Below are 15053 nucleotides of genomic sequence, written 5' to 3' on the forward strand. Positions count from 1 at the left end.
ATGAATAACTGAAGCCTAGGCCAGGGTTGGGTTACCAAAGGGGCTTTTAGCTACTCCTCCACGTGTAAAACCCTAGCAAAATATCAAACCAGGTGGGATTAATTGAGAAAAGCTGTAAAGAGTTGGTTCACCTAATTGGTGAATCATCCCAAAAATGAAGGTGACAATATTCAAAGGCATTTAGCCGGATAACTTGCGAGGCGCTGCAGAGGCATTCCAGGACAGAGTAACTTTATCTGGATAACTTAGCAGGATAATTTTAAGGCTGCCCCAGAGTCGTCCCTAAGTTATTTGGTGTGGGTGGCCGGATAACTTGCCACTCGACCAAAAAACATGCCCCACTTACTGCTACCTATGTTGCACCATTCCTACCCTCGGACCCCCCTGAGCCCCTCCCGATTCCCAGAACCCCTACCCGGAGCACAGTAACCTACCCAGTCCCAGTGGTTGCAGCCTTGCTCTGACAGCAGCGCTGGAAGCGTATCATCATCATCATCATCACTCCACGGTACACTTCCAGCGTTGTCGGAGTAATGCTGGCAGTGCCGGGAGCAGGTGGGAGATTCCCCTGCTCTCAGTCTGGGTTTGGTGAATCCAGGAAGGGCTCGGGGGAGGGGCAGTGTAGGTAGCGGGTGGGTGAGGGAGGGGATGGCAATTTGAATTGAACACTAGGGAAGGGAGAAAGGCCTCAGGTCACTAGGGCTTGCTGGATTATTTTTTTACTGGGTTAGGAGGATGGGGGGAATCTAGCGCTATACCGGCAATGATTTTTATTTATATTCAAGGGGGGGGGCCTAAAAACTCTGAAAATTTTTTCTTTTGTTCCAGTTTACAGTCACTTAACCAGATATATTTTCAGTGTATTTGGTTAAGTGGCAAGTTTTCTGGGTACACACACTCAGATAACTTTAAAACCTAACAGCCAGTGCCCTGTACGTACCTGGATCAGTCCAGACTCCTGGGTTTTGCCTCCCCTCCAGCAGATGGAGACAGAGAAATTTTGATGGACTCTGCCATAAATACCAGGATGCCACCTACAATCCGTCAGTATTACTCTGTCTCCAGCAGATGGATGCAAAACCTACAGTCTGTGAAGTGATTTAGTGTTGGCTTAGGATTAGTGCTAGCATGTGACAGTTTTCTTAAGTATTTAATTTTCAGTGTTTCAAAAAAAAAAAAAAAAAATCAGAACAAGAGACAATCTTCCGCCTCCCAGAGGGTTCCTAGGTCCTGAGGGGACCATCACCTCTGGTTTTCAAGGCCACTGATGTACAGGGTTGAGAACCCTATTTCCAGCCACTCACTGTACTGGGGGGGAGCCCGGCTCACTCCCCCAAGTAGGATCGGGACCCGGAGGCTCTGCGGCAAGTAAAAAAAAAAAAAGTTGTTTTCTTGTTGTCATTTTGTGGGCTCTCCTTTTCCTCTATTCTCTTCGGGCTTTCTTCGCTCTATTTCGCCGCGCCGTTTTCGGGTGGTGCTGAAGGAAAGTTTGGGGGTTGGAGTTTTCAGCCATGCCAAGGAGGGCCGCGTGTAAGGCTTGTGGCGCCGTGCGCGCCCGGCTTTCTACAGAAGGCCTTTGTGCCTCTTGCCTCTCAGGAGGAGAGGGAGCCTCCGCGACCCTACAGAGGGTCGTCATGCAGGTCCAGACTGTCTCCGGAGCATTCAGGACCCTGCCGGCCCCGAATTTCGGCCCATTTCCGCTGAGCGCGGGAACGGGCGCCATCTTGGATTCGCTCATGTCAGCGAACGCGGCAGCGACCGCAGTGGTGGGGGAAGGGAATCTCCCGCCGCGATTATCCCCTCAAACTTTAGCCCCTGAGGAGGGCGATTCGGGGGTGCCTGGCCCACACGATGTAGGGGAGGTCCCGGCAGGAGATGCTGCGGATACTTCCTCAGATGCTTCATTTAACTCTGACTTTGTGCTTCTGATGCACAAAGCCTTCAAAGCCAGAAGGTCAGGCAAAAAGAGGGGAAGAGAGGCCACGGGATTTTCGGACCGTACGGCCAGGCCACAGAAGAAGGCAAAGCAGGTGGAGGAGAGGGGACGCCCACAGGGGCAGAGACCTCTGCGGTTCAAGGCCCCTCAGGAGGTCTCGTCCACTTATTCGGAGTCTGAGGATCTGGAGGATCTGCAGTTGCCTTCCCAACTTCTGAGGGGGCTTGAAGGGGAGACGGACCCCATACAGGGGGGTCTGTGTGGAGCTCATGGAATGGATGGTCATGATCCTAAAGTCGTCAGGCTTTTTCGTCGAGATGAGTTAGGCCCTCTCATCCCTGTCATATTACAAGAACTGGGTATTGAGACCCCCCCAGGCAGAGTCTCGGCTGGGGGCTAAGGACCCGGTTGTGCTGGGCTTGCGGGGGCCGCCTTCCTCCTTTCCTTTTCATTTTTTAGCCTCGGACTTACTCTTTTGGGAGTGGGATACCCCGGATCTAGGGCTGAAGGTAGCCAAAGCTATAGATAAGCTGTATCCTCTGCCGGAGGAGGCCTTGGAACTTCTCAGACTTCCCAAAGTGGATTCGGCAGTTTTGGCGGTCACGAAAAAGACCACCATTCCGGTTACCGGTGCAACGGCCCTTAAGGACTTGCAGGATCAAAAGCTGGAAATTCAGCTCAAGAAAAGTTTCGAAGTCTCAGCACTTGGGGGCCGCGCGGCTATGTGTAGCAATTTTGCCTTGCGGGCAGGCCTTCACTGGGTTCAGCAGTTATTAGCCAACGAGGCGTTGTCAGAGGAAGAAGCCCTCCAGGCGGGGCGTCTGGAGGCAGTCATTGCCTATAGTGCTGATGCTTTTCATGACTTACTAGCACTTCAGCCAGGTCCATGGTTTCCACTGTGTCGGCTCGTCGTCTGCTATGGTTGCAAAACTGGGTGGCAGACGTTTCTTCCAAGTCCCAACAGGGATCTCTGCCCTTTAAGGGCAGACTGCTCTTTGGCAAGGAGCTGGAGGACCTGATTCAGTCCCTCGGTGAGAATAAGGTACACCGCTTGCCTGAGTACAGGCCGAAGTCTAGAGGATCATTTGGGTCCAGATCTCGGTTTCGTGGGGGTTGAAAGCCTCGGACATCCTGACCACCTGCTTCCTCCTTTCGCCAAAACTCTAACCAACAGCAGTCTTGGTCTCAGTCCTTTCGAGGTCAGCATTTTGGTAGACCCGGTAATACCCAGACCACTCCGGGTGGCAAGCCTTCGCAATGATGGGTGGCCAACCCACTTCTTGGTGCCGGTGGTCGGAGGCAGACTCTGTTTTACGAGGAGTGGGTCAGGCTCACGTCGGACCAGTGGGTCCTATCAGTGACGCTTTAGATTTTGCACGGCGGCCCCACCATCAGTTTCTTGTCTCTCCCTGTGGGTATGCCACCAAGCAGCGAGCGATCTGGGAGACTCTTCAGCGCCTTCTAGATCTCGGGACAATTACTCCTGCTCCTCCAGTGGAACTACAGCAAGGTCGCTTCTCCATTTACATCGTGGTTCCCAAAAAGGAAGGAACCTTCTGGCCCATTCTCGATTTAAAGAAGGTCAACAGATGTCTACGGATTCCCCGTTTTCGCATGGAGACATTGCGATCGGTGATTGCTTCCATACGGCAGGGGGAATTTCTAGCATCCCTGGATCTGACAGAGGCGTATCTGCATATTGGGATCAGGGCCGATCACCAGAGGTTCCTATAGTTCTCCATTCTGGGGCAACATTACCAGTTTCAGGCTCTGCCTTTCGATCTGGCCACCGCTCCCAGAACGTTTACCAAGATCATGGTAATGGTAGCTGCACAACTGAGCAGGGAAGGATTTTTGGTGCATCCATATCTGGATGATTGGCTGATTCGGGCGAAGTCGGAAGTCCTTTGCCAGGAGGCGATAAACAGGGTACTTCAGCTGCTGCGTGCCCTCGGATGGGTGGTCAACCTGTCCAAGAGTCATCTGATTCCCTCCCAGTCCCTGGAGTTTTTGGGAGCTTTGTTCGACACTCATCTAGGTAGAGTTTTTCTCACGGCGGACCACGTTGCCAAATTGCAAGGACACGTGAGAGCATTTTTGTCCAAACGTCCGCAGACAGTGTGGGATTACTTGCAGGTTCTGGGGTCTATGCTTTGCTTTCTCATTGGAATCCGGTTTCTGAACAATTTCACCTGCGGTTACCTTTATGGACACAGCACGAGCCAGTTTGGACTGGTGGCTCCTTTCAGACAACCTGAGCCTTGTGGTTCCTCTGATTGTTCCAGAATGGACGGTCGTGACTACGGATGCCAGTCTCTCCGGATGGGAAGCAATTTGTCTGCGACAGTCAGTGCAGGGGCAGTGGTCCCAGGAGGAGTCCAAATGGTCCATCAACCACCTGGAAACCAGAGCAGTTCCCCTAGCGTTGCAGGCCTTTCTCCCACTTATCAAGGGGGAAATCAGTCCGGGTTCTTTCCGACAACGTGACCACGGTGGCCTATATCAATCACCAGGGCGGGACCAAGAGTCAGCCGATGGTGTTGGAAGCTTGAATGCAGATCAGCTGGGCGGAGCAATACCTGGTCAGTATTGCAGCATCCCACATCGCGAGGGTCGACAACGTTCACACGGTCTCTCTCAGTCGAAATCGCCTCGATCCTGGCGAGTGGAAGCTGGCTGGGGGAGCTTTTCAACTCATTTCCGACAGGTGGGGCACGCCCTGCATGGATCTGATGGCAACATTCTGGAATTCCAAAGCCCCACGCTTCTTTGCTCAGCGCAGAGAACCGGGGGCAGAAGGAGTAGACACTCTGGCGCTTCCATGGCCGACAAATTTGTTGCTGTATGTTTTCCCACCTTGGCCCCTAATCGGAAAGGTGCTCAGGAGAATAGAGCTTCACCCGTCTGAAGTGATCCTAGTGGCTCCCGAGTGGCCACAGCGCCCTTGGTTTGCGGATCTAGTCAATCTCGCGGTGCAAGGTCCTCTGCGGTTCCCGGATCTCCCAAACCTCCTTCATCAAGGACCTGTATGTTTCGACCAGGTCGATTGCTTTTGTCTAGCGGCATGACTTTTGAGAGGCAGCGGTTGAAGAGCAAAGGTTATTCAGATGCGGTAGTCTCTACGCTATTGAGATCGCGTAAGGCTTCCACGTCCCTGTCTTATGTTCGCGTATGAAAGGTATTTGAGACTTGGTGCATAGACAGGGGAATTCTACCTACTCAAGCGTCCGTGCCGGAGATGTTGTGCTTTCTTCAAGCTGGTCTGGCGAAGGGACTGTCGTGTAGTTCCTTGAGGGTACAGGTCTCAACGCTTGGTTGTTTTCACGGTGCCATTCAGGGAGTTCCATTGGCGATGCATCCGGATGTGTCTCATTTTCTTCGCGGAGCAAAGCATCTATGGCCTCCTGTGTTCCATCCTTGTCCATCTTGGAATCTAAATATAGTGCTTTCGGCCTTGTGTGCTGCACGGTTTGAACCGTTAAAGAGAGCAACATTGAAGGATCTCACATTGAAAGTGGTGTTCTTGGTAGCAATCTCCTCTGCTTGGCGGGTTTCTGAACTTCAGGCTTTGTCGTGCAGAGAGCCATTCCTGAGGATTTCGGATTCGGGGATATCCTTGTGGACAGTTCCTTTCTTCCTTCCGAAGGTAGTCTCCTCCTTTCATTTGAATCAATCGGTGGAGCTTCCTTCCTTTTCGGATTTGGACCATTCTGATCCTCTCGCTCGAGACTTACGGAAACTGGATGTCCGTAGGGCGTTGCTGCGTTATCTTGAGGTTACTAATGGTTTTCGGGTGTCGGATCATCTCTTTGTCCTCTGGAGTGGTCCTAAACGAGGTAATTTAGCATCAAAGACCACTATCGCCCGATGGTTGAAGGAGGCTATCAATTCGGCTTACTTGATGAAGGGCAAGTCCCTGCCTAAAGGGCTTCGGGCGCATTCTACTCGTGCTCAGGAGGCATTGTGGGCGGAATGTCAGCATATTTCACCACAGGAGATTTGCCGAGTGGCTACCTGGAAATCGTTACATAAGTTCGCCAGGCACTTCCGCCTGGACGTCCAGGACCCTGGTGCGGGAGGATTTGGAGCAGGTGTGCTGAGAGCGGGCCTCTCCGGATCCCAGCCCAGGTAAGAGAGCTCTGGTACATCCCAGGAGTTTGGACTGATCCGGGTACATACAGGGAAAGGAAAATTGGTTTTTACCTGATAATTTTCGTTCCTGTAGTACCACGGATCAGTCCAGAGTTCCGCCCATTTGGAGTACGCAGGTAATCGAGAGTCCGCTCATTCAGCTGTTCTTAGTTTTAATCGGCAGATCTTTGTTTGCCGTGGCTCATGGGTTTTGCTCCTACTTGGGGGTTAGTGAACCAGTTTAAGTTGTTAGGTAACTGTATATAGTTAGTTTGGTTTTGTACCATTCTGCTTTGTGACTGATTAATACTGATGGACTGTAGGTGGCATCCTGGTATTTATGGCAGAGTCCATCAAAATTTCTCTGTCTCCATCTGCTGGAGGGGAGGCAAAACCCAGGAGTCTGGACTGATCCGTGGTACTACAGGAGCGAAAATTATCAGGTAAGAACCACTTTTCCTTTAGGTTTTAAAGTTATCTAGCTACATGTAGCCAGATAATTTCAGGCAATTATAATTAGGACATTTATCCTACTGAATTTCCAACACAAGTCATCGCAACTAACTTTAGTAGGGTAACTTGTCTGGGCACTTTGATTTTATATGCTAAAGTGAGGCAATTATTCAAATTCAATAAAGTAAACTAAACTTACTGAATATTGGCCTCTAAATCTTTGTACAAGAAGATTATGAATGTCCAAATAATAGAGGAAGTCAGAGGGTCAAAGCAGCAGTGAAGTAGGTCAGAGTGGTGGGAGGCCAGACTGACCCACCCAAGGCTTCTCCTCGTTGTGCAGGAGTCAACCTTTTCAGTCATTCTCGGTTAAAAAGAATTCCCACTGACAGCCCATCACTCTCCATCTTATTTCACACATTTTCATCAAGCATTAATCAGAATTCACTTTTCCAAAGAAAAGGTCAAATTTTCTGTCTTAATTTGTACAAAATGAAGAAAAGCAACGTGCTACTTCTCCATGGCATTTTCAATTATGCAAAATCTCTCGTGTTAGGGTAAAACTGGCTGGGCCATTAAGTTGGTGTCTAATACTTACAAGCGATCCCACGATGCCCTGAACTTCCTATGCCTAGGGGGGCACATGAGTTTTCATTGCCTCCTGGATCACAGTCATCAATCACCAGTGCCTGAGGAGCCGGGACCAGGAGCAGGAGAACGCCTCAGGCCTGGGGCAACTGCCAGTGAGAAGGAGACTGTCTGCTGTTGCAGTATGGGAGTTTCCAAAACCCACCGGCCAATGGTGCTGAGATTGTGTCGTGCGAGATTAGCGCGGCTGGCCCACCAGTTTTGGAAAGGCGTATGCACTGCTGAGCTAGAAGGGCCTCCACCAGCTGTCCCACATTTGGTTTCCCCTTCAGCAGCAAGTGGAATGAGATTCATTGGTCTCCTGGCGTTTCTCCTGTGACCCAGTTCTCGGGAAATTATTTTGGAGAAGTGTAATGATACTGGCCCCTAGGCAGCCTCCCTGTCAGCAGGGGCCCTTACTAGACCTCTTCCTTGAAGGCTGCATGATGCTTCAAGGCCAGCCCCATAAAACCCTCCCTCACAGCTTACCCGGAGCCTCATCATCAAGTCACCCTGGCTTCTTGGTTTGGCCCTCTGTGCGATTACCTTGCCTAAGTGCCTTGGCTGTGTGTATACCTTGATTTGTTTTTGTGTTCCTTGCCTTGTCCTTGTCCTGTCTAGGTCTCCCGGTAGCCTAACTTGCCTGTATATTCCTTGCCCTGCTTTAGTCATGTCTGAGCTTCCCAGTGGCCTATCCTGCTTGTGTGTGGCCTGCCTTGCCCTGTTTATGTCTCCCAGTGGCCTAGTTCAGGGGTGGGCAATGCCAGTCCTCGAGGGCCACAAACCAGTCAGCGTTCCAGGATATCTCTAATGCATATGCATGAGAGAGATTTGCATGCACTCAGCCTCAGTTGTATGCAAATCTATTTCATGCATATTCTTTAGGAATATCCTAAAAACTCAACTGCTTTGCAGCCCTCGAGGGCCAGAATTGTCCACCCTGCCCTGACTTGTCTTATTTTCCCTGCCTTGCCCTTGTCCTGTCTAGGCCTCCCAGTGGCCTTTCTTGTCTTCGTGTCCTAGCCTTATTACTTACTCTGGTTAGGTCCTCCAGTGACCTTCCTTGTTTGAGTGTTCTTTCCCTTTTGTTGCACCTTATTCCTGTCTTGCACGGTGTTTAGCTTCCCTGTTCCTGTCTCCTTGCCTGTCCTGTCTCCTTTTTGCTCGGACCTCAGGCTGCCTTGTTCCCGTTTGAACCTCTGCTCCAATGCACTCCTGTGAAGTCCTGTCAACCACCAGAACCTGCAGCTCTACCCAAGGAAGAGGCAGCCAGCCAGGCAGAAGAACCTGCACAGAAATACCCTCATGTCCTGTACTGCTCCCTGCTGGGGAAATGCCTCATGCAGGCCTGCCCATCCCTGACAGGAAGCTTAGGTTCCCAAAATACTCTTACATATGCGTCTGTGTCTGTATCCTCCCAAGCTCTGAACATTCTCATTTCTTTTGTAAGTGTTTTACTGGAGCTTCCAGTATTTTAATCACATGTACAAGTTCATGGTATGTATCTGAGTGTCCACCAAAATGAACAAATCCTCAGTAAAATTTCTTAAAATCTGTAGCATAGCTCCAAAATCCTTTGGAAAGTGTGTATGTGATGCACCTGTATTATTTATACCAGGTTGCATCTGAATTTTAATGCCAGAATAAGGATAATGAGTTTGGCACCCACCTAACATATATAAGATACAAACCTGTAACGTCTCTGGACTCTTCACTACATTAGAGCTTGCTTGCTTTCTACTCTAACAATTCTTTTGATCTCTCTGTGAAAGCCTGGGATCGATGAAGACAAGCCCAGCACCACCTCAGATTAAAACCTTGTTTCCACCTCAGAAGGTTAAGGGTGCTTGGGATCATATCTAACAAAGTTATGAACTAACCGTAAGTGTGTCTGAAATCCCCTCTAAGAATACTAGGCATCAGTACTTCTCCGAGTTAGATCCCTCCTACGAATGTTAGAGCTCAATCCTGTCTGCTTTAGATGTGTCCTAAAAAAGTGCCATGTTGGGCTGACCCAACATGGCACTTCTATAGAGTGTTTGAGGTCCTATATGTGAAATCCAGTGATCAAACCCTGACAGCTGCAATACCGTGCACTGGCCGCAGCGTACGGCTCAACATGCGATTGGACGCACATTTTGGAAGCGCATCCATAATCCCCGATGCAAAGCGGGGGTTAGCACACCCAAAACGCACATCCAACCAAGCACGTAGGTAATGCGCTCATCACATGTAAATCCATGTTGATGAGGCTATTAGCTATTTCCCCTGATGCAAAAAAATTAAGTGGGCCTGATGTGCACATTTTTACCCTCAGAACTTAACACCTGCCCTGGAGAAGGCATTAATTCATGAGGAGCCCAACACAATTACAGAAAAACAGAAAATGCTGCTTTTCTGTAGTTCCTCAGACTTAATATCGTGGCGACATTAAGTTGGAGGAACTGAAAAAGGATATCCCTAAAAAAAATTATTTTTAATCCATGCAGGCAGTCAGATTAGGAAAAGGGACACTCAATTAACGAGCATCCATTTTCCTAACCCACAGCCGTACACAGGTTAGGAAAAACGGACACTCGTAAAAATGAGCGTCCCGTTTCGTAACCCGTTGACAGCCACCTCTCCTGGGCACCCGCTGCCAAGAAGGCACTAGGGGCGCTCAATTTCCCCTAGCACCTTTTAACCACAGCAACCCATTTAAATATCGGGCACCCCAGATTTTCCGCTTTTCCGTGCGCCAGTATTGCATCGGCCTGTGTGTGTGCGTTAGACAAGCTGTCTATACAGCGCCACGGAGTAGCTCCCCATTTGTTGATGCTTCAGCCATACTTTCTAATCTGACACTACCGGAATGCAGGACAATGATAATATTGCTGTTGCATGCGTAAGTTACATTGCGGTTACCCTTTGCTTGCATGACTAACACAATGATCACAAACATTCTGTGCACACAAGAGTAAAGCACTAATTACGTACATGCATGAACTTGCCAATCCATGATGTCATGCGTGTGAAGTTGTAGTGGCATGTGCATTCAGATAAACAGTAACATCATGCATTAGCATGTAGCAAAGGGAGGGGTGATACTACGTGGATAATGCCATCTCTAACAGTAATTTAGAGAACTAAGCTGAAATGCCTGCCAAGTTGCAGCTTATCTTAGTACGTTAACCAAAAATTTTTGAAGTTTTCCTTGCTGGCGGCTTATTGCTCATGTAAATTGTCTTGCTCATAGCTCACATCGGGGAGAGCCATGCCTGGTTTCATAAAGAAAGAGAAGGAATGGATTACAGGGTAGCCTGGCCTGCAAGGGAACGAGGCATCTAGGCAGATCTTAGTATTAACCCCACCTTGAACCTCCGGAGCCACCAGAGCCATTCACACAGATAAACAAAATCATTAAATTGTTCTCTGTCTGAAAATGTTACCCAGGGGTAGGCAGTAAGTGGCACTGACATCCCACTGGAGGTATCATTAATGCACTGCTATGAAATCAAGAGGTCGCCTGGCATATCCCTGGTGCCTGCTTTCAGACTTAAGGAATGAGTCAGAGCTAGTGACCTTCAGAAAATGCTCCCTTGTCAGGCTTCTTGTTCTCCCCTGGTGTAGTGCATAAGAGAGAGGTCTCTCCAGGCATGACGGTATGGGAAAAATATATATATATATGTATTCACAGAGGTAAACATTGTACATCCACGTGAATGCAAACCTAAAGATCCAGGCAGGCACTCGGAATCACACATATATGTGCACGCTATCAAGTAACACTGACAGAGGAAATTCAGGGAAACCAGAAAACATTTACTTGGCCTTTAGCCATGCTCACAGAATCAGTGCTCCCTCTAAGCTGTGTGGGGCTATGCAAAGCTTAGATTCCAGCCGCGCACATCCTCAGAAACTGCAGGTCAGCGCTGCTGATTTCACACATCAAACAGCAGTAACCAGGAAGTAGCAGCCTGCCAGTTTGAAAGATGTTTATGGTGCCAAACAGGGTGGTTAAGAGTGCAACAGGCAAAGAGAAGTTTTGGACAACAGGCAGAGCTCACCCACCAGTCACCGAAGACGGCAGGAGAAGGCCGGGGTGGTTGATGGAGCCCATCCTGCTATCCATCAAATACGCAAGGAGGTGGCTTGCAGCACCATAGGTGTTGCTATGTACTTAATAGACTTGGGGCATGGGCCTATACAGTCTCTAACAGACATTTTGATAATTAAATTCCACAACCACGCTCAGCCTCCCCCTTCTTCCTCCCTCCCCTGCTGCCACCTCCACCCTGGGAACAATCCTGTAAAAACACAGGACACTAGTGAGAGCCTGCTGGCCTTATGAGGACAGCATGGGAAGAGCCATGGGAACACAGTATACTGACTGATTATTACACGATCAGTGTCTTATTAATAGGCCCTTACCCATTCTGTTCCTCTTGGTGAAGGCACACCTTGTTTTCACAAAGATTATTTAGCCCTCCACCAGCTCTCTCCATATAACAAAAAATATTTTTTATATAGAACGCACAATAACACTAAAAATTACATTCCTATCATGGGATTTCAAGCAGATTCTGAAACCTTTCACAAATTATTTTGAAAATATTCTACATGAGCTTATGAAACCACAGAGGCCCCTTCTTTCAAGGTCATATCAGAGCCATTATTCACATCTGAAGAAGAGACCTATGTGGTCTCAATAACTCACATACAGCAATTTTGGGTAATACTTACATAGATCCAATAAAAGCCTGCAGAGCTTTTGGAGCCACACAGCTATGAGGATCACTACATTACATATTCCAGTCACTAGACTGTAAATAAAACCGTTTTTTCTACCTTTAATAACAGGGTGTGGGTCTTTTTTTTTTTTTATTAGTCTCTGTCTCCTAACTTCTTTTCCAGGATCTCCTTACAATTTTACTTGTATCTCTTTATCCTGTCTTTATCACTTCCTCTCCTCCCTATCTGCCTGTCCTTTTTGCTTTTCTGTGCTCTGTCTCTCCCTTACATCAACCTCATTTCACTCTCTCTCTCCATCCTATCACATCTGGATCTTATTCTTTCTTCTCCCTCACTCCTATCCTTTATGTCTCACCCTGTGTTTAAACTAGAGGATGGGGGTGGCAGAAGGAAGTCAATGGAACTGGAATGTCACGCCAACACATACAGGAAGTGGGTGGTAAAAAGAGCAAAATGAGTCCATTCTTAAGCAATAGGACAGTAAGCTGAGGGAGAAAAGCTGGAAAGCTATGTGCACAAATGCTTGTAATCTGAGCAATAAAGTTCCAGATCTGCAAACCCTAATGGTGGAGGCGGACTTGAATATTGTTGCTATTACAAAGTCATGGTAGAGTGAGCCTCATGAAAGGGATACAGCCACCCCAGACTATAACCTTTTCAGGAAGGACAGTGTTGCGTTCGTGCCTGTTCTCGCCCTCACTCCAACCTCTCTACCTTTGTGGCGACTCTCTTCGGGTCTGACGGACAGATGCTGCCACGGCTTCTCCTCGCCACTTCTCCCCAGAATCCCCGGGCTGGCCTGACGCTGCAGATCCGCCATGTTCCTGATGACATAAGGGCGCTCGCATTCCAGGGTTTGTACCGGCAAGGGCGCGAAACTCAGGGGCATCCCCCCGTAGTGACGTCATCCACTTCCAACTTAAAAGGTCTTTGCTTGCAACTACGAATCGAGTTAGCAAGGACTTGAATCATACTCTTCTTGGATACGATTCGCCCAAGCTACTCTGCCTTCTTGTACTTACCAGTGGTACCCGCTCCTTGGGAGCGTCGCCCTCTCTTCTTGATTTCAGATTGCTAAGTCGGGATCCGGTATTCACTCCTCGAGGGCCTACGTCCCTGAATGCTCAGAAGACTCCTTACTGCCTGGAAGTGATCGCAGACGAGAACACTGTGAGTTCTATTATAGATAGGAACAAGTACTCGCTCCTCGAGGGCCTATGTTCCTAATCTCCGAAGACTCCCTTCTGTCTAAGACGTTATTGCAGGTACGGAGATTGTGAGTTCTTATTCCAGACTGAATATAGGAACCCGTACTCGCCTACGGCTCCAGTTCCTGAATATACTGAAGACTCTCTGTTGCATAGAAGCCATTACCGATATCTACAATTGTGAGTGTACCATCTACTACTGGTTATGTGTCCAGCATACCCTGTCTACTCACTACCTATAGTCTCTCTCTACAGCTCAGCAATCCAGAGATCGCAATTCTAGTATCTGAAGGACTTCAGCCCTGCCGGGCATATTAGCTCATTACTGCCACCTTTGGTGGTTCTACTTCCTGTCTAATAAAGAATTATCTGTGTTTGTCTCCATATTCCAGCCTAGCCGGTGGTCCCTTTCAGGATATCCTCCTGGGGGCGCTGTCATCTGTCATCGGCCCAAGGATTCACCAATTTACATTAAGTGTTTATTTCTTACACTGCTGAGCGGTATCATACAGACTGCCACTTTGTGGGAGCCAACCCACAATAGACCATTAACTCCGCCCATGGAGTATTACAAATTGCTAGCTCCTCCCCTTGGGGGAGCAGCATTGAACAGACAGAGAGGATAGAAAATGGGGAGGAGTAGCACTTTATGTCAAAAACAATATCCTAGCAACTGAAATGTAGGGGGTTGGGATGGGGAAAGGAAGCGCTGTGGACTGTCTTAAAAAAAGATGATGCACTTCAGTTTACACTGGGGTGGTCTACAGACTTCTGACTCGGTCAGAAGAAGTGGACATAGATCTGGCCAAAGACATCCAAAAGGTGAGAAGGATCTGCTGAATATGGGTTAGAGTATCTGTTGTGTAGGAGGTGGACCCTTGGGCTGAGGTGGGGTTGACGCTACCTGTAGGGAAGGCCCTATAGGTCCCCACTGTTGGTAGGCGGAGCTGGCTGACTAATGGAAGCCGACTGGAGCTTCGCCAATACCAGCCCTCGTTCCCCGCAGGTTGAGCCCTTGGGTGCCAGGGCCAGTTGGAGTTAGGTGGGCCTCCGTCTGAGGTCTTCAGGTAGATGAGGCGGAGGTCAGCCAGGGGCCAGCAACCATAGTAATGGAGAGTCTGTACTGGACGAGGCGGAGTCCTGGAGACCTGGGCGCCAACAGGAACGAAAGTCAGACATGGGACGCCCGGGTAAAAGCAGGCCGAAGCCTGAATGGCCAAGTCCAGAGTGGAGACTGCAGAGGCGTCATAGAACAGGCTGAAGTCAGGTCAGGCGGCAAGCAAGAGGTAAATGGCAAGGCTAAGTTAGGTCCAGGAGATAATCAGTAGCGTGGTCGGGCAAAGCAGAGGTCGGATCCAGGAGATGAACAGTAGCGTGGTCGGGCAAAGCAGAGGTTGGGTCCAGGAGATGATCAGTAGCGTGGTCGGGCAAAGCAGAGGTCGGGTCCAGGAGATGATCAGTAGCGTGGTCGGGCAAAACAGAGGTCGGGTCCAGGAGATGATCGGTAGTGTGGTCGGGCAAAGCAGAGGTCGGGTCCAGGAGATGATCAATGACATGGTCAGGCAAAGCAGAGATCAGGTCCAGGAGATGATCAGTAGCGTGGTTGGGCAAAGCAGAGGTTGGGTCCAGAAGTCAATCCATAATGACATGGTCAGGCAAAGCAGAGGTCAGGTCCGAACGTCAGTCCATAAATCAAGTAGAGCAAATACAGGCACAGGAACTATGAGAAGTAACGGAATCAGGATCAGGAACATGGAAGGAACAGGAACACGAAGGAACAGGAACATGAAGGAAGACCCCAGAAGAAGCAGCAAAGTACACGTGCAGCGTGGAGACCTGTTGCAAAGGCAACTAACTGTGGCTGGGCCCGGCCTTATATACCGGAGCTCAGTGACGTCATCATTTGGGGCCGCAGGTTGGTTTCCCGCCGCAGCCCCTTTAAAAGAAAAGGAGATGCGCGCACGCCT

Source organism: Rhinatrema bivittatum, chromosome 8 (genome assembly GCF_901001135.1).
Source record: "Rhinatrema bivittatum chromosome 8, aRhiBiv1.1, whole genome shotgun sequence".
Taxonomy (NCBI): domain Eukaryota; kingdom Metazoa; phylum Chordata; class Amphibia; order Gymnophiona; family Rhinatrematidae; genus Rhinatrema; species Rhinatrema bivittatum.